This window comes from Rattus norvegicus, chromosome 20, assembly GCF_021556685.1.
Source record: "Rattus norvegicus strain SHRSP/BbbUtx chromosome 20, alternate assembly SHRSP_T2T, whole genome shotgun sequence".
Classification (NCBI taxonomy): Eukaryota; Metazoa; Chordata; class Mammalia; order Rodentia; family Muridae; genus Rattus; species Rattus norvegicus.
This window is the reverse complement of record NC_141553.1, coordinates 23,114,762-23,120,299: the sequence shown is the minus strand read 5'-3', so window position 1 is coordinate 23,120,299 and position 5,538 is coordinate 23,114,762. Positions and strand designations below refer to the sequence as shown.

Genomic DNA, 5,538 nt, shown 5'->3' with positions numbered 1-5,538 from the left:
AATCCCCATCAAAATCCCAACATAATTCTTCACATATTTTGAAAGAACAATTTTTGGCATCATATTAAAACACATACACACACACACACACACACACACACACACACACACACACATCAGCGATAACTAAAAGAATTCTGAATAATGAAATAATTACTGAAGATATCGCTATTTTCATTTGTAGTACAGAGCTCTGGTAATGAAAACAGCATGGAATTGGCACAAAAATGAGACCCATTGATCAGTGAAATTAAATTGAAGACCCAGATATAAATATATACATATATAGACATCTGATTTTGATAAAGAAACCAGAAATACACAAGGGGGAAGAGGACAGCATCTTCAACAAATGGTTCTGGTCACTCTGGACAACTGCATGTAGAAAAATCCAAATAGATTCATAATGATCACCCTGCCCAAAACTCAAGTACAAATAGATGAAAGACCTCAACTTAAATACAGGTACACTGAACCTGATAAAAGACAAGGTGGGGAACAGTCTTGAACTCATTAACACGAAAAAATATTTTCTGAACAGACACTAAGATTAACAATAAATGGGACCTCATAGAATAAAAATGTGTCTATCTGGCAAAGGACACCGTGATTCAGACAAAGAGTCAACCTACAGAAGAGGAAAAGAATTTTAACAACTACACCTCTGATGCAAGTTAGCATCCTAACTATGTAATGAACTCAAAAAACTACAGATCAAGGAAAGAAATAACCAAATTAAAACTGTGATATACATTTAAACAGAATTTTCAAAAGTGGAAACTCAAATGTCTGAGAGTACTTAAAGAAATTTTCAGCATCCTTAGTCATCAGAGAAATGCAAAGCCCAACTACTTTGAGATTTATCTTACACTTGTCATAATATCTAAAATCAACAGAACAAATTACAACTCATGCCAGTGACCATGTGGGCTAAGAGGAACATTTTTGAGTTACTGATGGAAGTGTAAACTTGGATAGCCACTAAAGAAATCACTATGGGGGTTCCATGGGAAGATAGGAATCAATCTACCTCAAGGTTCAGCTATATTACTCTTGGGCATGTACCCAAAGGATAGTTCATCCCACAGGGACTCTGGCTCAAACATGATCATTGTTGCTTTATTTATAATGGCCAGAAAACGGAAACACCATGATGCCCCTCAACAGATGAATGGATAAAGAAAATGTGGTGCATTTATGCAAATATTAACAAAACAAACAACAACATGAAATTTGCAGAGAAATACGTGGCACTAGAAATAAATCATCCTGAGGGAGGTAACCCAGATCCAGAAAGACCAACATGGTATATATTTGCTTATATGTGGTTATTAGCTGCAATCCATAGAACCACAGAAGTTTGATGTGGAGTCAGGGACTAGTGGGAGACAGATCTCACATGGAAAGAGCAAGAAAATTGTTATGGATGGATAGTGTAGGGGGCTGGAATAGAACCATTGAGTGGGGAGAAGGTGTGAAAAGGGGGAGGAGGGAGGGAACATGGAGAGATATCTAAAATTAAGGACCATTTAAGGGGAAGTATAGAAACCTAATATAGTAGAAGCTTCCTAAAATATATACATATATGGAGGCATTTTAAATGGAATCGCCAAATAATGGGGAAGACAGAACCCCAACTGGACACATCTTGTCGCCCAAATGAAGAGTCCAGTACCAGGAATTGTTTACATCTAATTGAGTTCTTAACCAAAGAGGTCCAATAGGAACTTCCAAAAGACTCAGGCTCTGCAAAAACTTACATCAAGACTCTACTTCCGAAGACAACACCCATAAAACTGATTAAACACGAAGAAGTGGAGATGTTGCCTACACAGAGCCTTCATCCCTACTGACTAGTGTTCTTGGTACTGGGATGTACAGTGCACACTACCAAAGGAGAAACATAAACACCAGCATAGCTACAACTCTTCTATCTACAGTAGGTCCTGTCTGCAACATATGCTAGTTCAGTGATGGTACAAAGCTTGTGGGGGTAACCAGCCAGTATATGCTGTGACTTAAGTCTCACTCCGTGAGATGGAATCCATGTCTGACACTTCTTGGGTACGAGAACCTAAGATTAGATAGCTCAGGGACCAGGGAGAAAACCAAACACTACTGTTCTACTAAAAGAAAGTAGCAATACAATGGCTCCTAATGGCATTTTGCTTTACTCGTAGATTAGAGGTCTTGCTCAGCCATTTTGAGGGAAGCTTCCTCGAGAGACAATATGCACAAAGTGAGAGACCTTGGAACACTCAGCCCAAAATAGGATGTCTCGATCAAATCTTTCCCCTCTGGACTCAGAGAACCATGTGGAAGAGAAGGCCAAAAAGTGTAAGGAGTCAGAGGGGATGGAGGACACCAGGAAAACAAGACTCTTTAAGTCAACAGGATCATAGATGAAGCTGGCCAGTGAGCTGCAGGGATCTGCTGTCTCCCCAGTGCTGTTGAAAGGAGCAGGTGCTGTCACAGCCTACTTAGAAGGAAAGTACCTTACCGACTAAGTCCTCTCGCCAGATAACGTTAGTAATTTTAACTACTACTCATCCACATCTATTTCATCTTAATTTCTAACTTTTATTAATTATGTCTCTTGTCTATTTTAGTCAAAGTTTTTGTGTCTCTTTTCCATGACCTTGTTATGAACTGGATCCAATTCATTGTTGTTGGGTGTTTTATTATTCACGGCAAAACTAACTATTCATACTCCTTATTGTCTGAAACAATTTCCTGTTTGTTAAATCAAATACTTCCAAGTATAGATTCCCCATGGCATATATGGAGGAAATCACAGGACATGAGCCTTTGGGGGGGGGATTTTTTTCCATCTTTATTAACTTGGGTATTTCTTATTTACATTTCGATTGTTATTCCCTTTCCCGGTTTCCAGGCCAACATCCCCGTAACCTCTCCCCTTCCCCTTCTATTTGGGTGTTCCCCTCCCCATCCTCCCCCCACTACCGCCTTCCCCCCAACAATCACGTTCACTGGGGGTTCAGTCTTGGCAGGACCAAGGACTTCCCCTTCCACTGGTGCTCTTACTAGGCTATTCATTGCTACCTATGAGGTTGGAGCCCAGGGTCAGTCCATGTATAGTCTTTGGGTAGTGGCTTAGTCCCTGGAAGCTCTGGTTGCTTGGCATTGTTGTTCATATGGGGTCTCAAGCCCTTTCAAGCTCTTTCAGTCCTTTCTCTGATTCCTTCAATGGGGGTCCCATTCTCAGTTCAGTGGTTTGCTGCTGGCATTCGCCTATGTATTTACTGTATTCTGGGTGTGTCTCTCAGGAGAGATCTACATCCGGTTCCTGTCAGCCTGCACTTCTTTGCTTCATCCATCTTATCTAGTTTGGTGGCTGTATGGAGAGCTTCTATATCCCCAATGTTCAGATACTACATGCACAATTTGAAAAACAAAACATCCTCAGCAAAGGTTTTCTGACACCTTACAGATGTGAACAAGGAAGTTACAATCGCTTCAGTTGTGGTCTTCACGTCACCATAAATTCAGAAGAGTAATTGTATCATGAAGTCTTGTTGTAATGGTTGGGCTTCTTTCCTCAAGATGTCAGGAGAATAATAGGGAGAGAAGAGATGATTGAACACCAGCGTCTTCTTCTAGTTGCTTTAAATGAGTAACTTACCGTAGTAAGTTTCTTCTCTAAGATGTCAGCTTGTTTCCTGACTTCCTCAACCATCACTTTTTGGCAACATCTCTTAATAGTCTGTAGATTCTCCAAGTGTCGATCACATACCTTCTTAAATTATTCTACTTCCTGTTTATGAACACCTTGAAATTATGTCAAAAGCTGTTTCTCATCAAGTATATTGGAGAGTTTTTCAGCCTGTTTCTTGATTTGGTCTACATCGATATTCAGCTTCACAACCCAAATCAAAAACTGATGATAATATTCCTGATAAATCTCCTGTATTCACTTATGCGGGAGCGGTCAATCTTCCACTTGATGTTATAGACAGTAATACTGACATTCAGCACATACTTTTGCTTCTTTCCATGAAGAGGTTTCTTACTAGGCCCTGGCTTTGGCCAATCGTTTTCATGGAAAGGACTGCTTCCCCCACTAGCATCAAGGACTGGATTGTTTCTTGGGCTCTTTTCAAGGAGCTGCTGTAAATTGTCAGATGGCTCTGTCCATGTGTACTCTTTGTGTAGTGGTTTAGTCCCTGGGAGCTCTGGATGGTTGGTATTGTTGTTCTTATGGGGTTGCAAGTCCCTTCAGTTCCTTCAATCCTTTCTCTAACTCCTCCAATGGGGACCCTGTTCTCAGTTTAGTGGTTTGCTGCTAGCATTTGCCTCTGTGTTTGTCATGGTCTGGCAGAGCCTGTCAGGAGTAGGTGAATGTCAGGGCAGGGAGGCAGGAAGGGGAGGGTGGTTAGAGAGGAAGAACACCCTCATAGAAGAAGGAGGAGGAGGGATAGGATAGGGGGTTTATGGATGGGAAAGCATGAAAGGGAATAACATTTGAAATGTAAATAAAAATATCCAATAAAAGTTAAAAATAAATAAAAATTAGAAGTATATTAAAACCTTGCTGAAAAAAATTGTTGGATGGCAGGTTCGGAGTCACTTTTGGTTGCTAGGAAAGTCTGCCCTTGATTTTGGATGCCATGACCGCAGTCTTCCTGTGCTATACAGGAATCCACAAGGTCCTTTTCCGAAGGATTCAGCTTGGTATTTCCCAGTCACCGTCCTCTGACACTGCCTCCCCACAATCTCCACAAAGCCTCCTTTTCCTCTACCTATTCACGCTCTTTATCTGTTTTATGGACCAATTTCAGTTTTAATATTGTTTATTGATTGCCTTAGCATCCCTCATTCTTTTCTTCCGTGTTTTATTTTATGCTTTTATTGGCTTTTTAAAGAATTCCTCAACTCTGAAGAATGGAATTTTTGTCTGAAATCATTTTGACTCTGGGTTCACATAGTGGGTGTGCCACAGCTATTCTTAAAGACTGCAGGAAGTTCGAGACCCAGGGCTGAGCTAAGGGCCATTTTCAGCTTTTCCTATGCAATTAAGGAAGATGCCCTCCAGATTTCTCAAATGCTCCCTTCTGTCAATACTGTATGGACAATAAGCCCTGCAACCTTAACTTTATGAATTTTAATTGAATACCATCCCTGTAGGAACAAAAACTTGACCTGTCCATATGAATACCACAGTTACAAACTGACTAATTGCTTCAGTACCTTAGTACTAAAACGGGATAGTAACTCACAGTGTTACTGTAGCTAACCTTGAAGAAGACAGTGTTACTGATTTCTCTAAGGTCTGGCTTGCTCAAGCTCATTTTCCATCTCCATGTATTTTTTTAACTTTGATAACCCATTTATTTTGTAATTTGTTATTTCAATTATTTCTTGGTTTAATTAAATACCACTAATCTCTCTCTCTCTCTCTCTCTCTCTCTCTCTCTCTCTCTCTCTCTCTCTCTCTGTCTCCTATGCCTTCCTGTTCTCTCCTGACTTCAAAAAATGTTATAGTTTATTATTAGAAACCTCAAGAAAAATATTAAAAAC

At 40.1% G+C, this 5,538-nt stretch overlaps 1 pseudogene; it reads right to left on the bottom strand.

Moving 5' to 3' along the window:
- Nucleotides 1–3,567: 3,567 nt before the first annotated feature.
- On the bottom strand, nucleotides 3,568–5,309 carry LOC100362811 (hypothetical; annotated as a pseudogene).
- Between the last annotated feature and the right edge of the window lie 229 nt (nucleotides 5,310–5,538).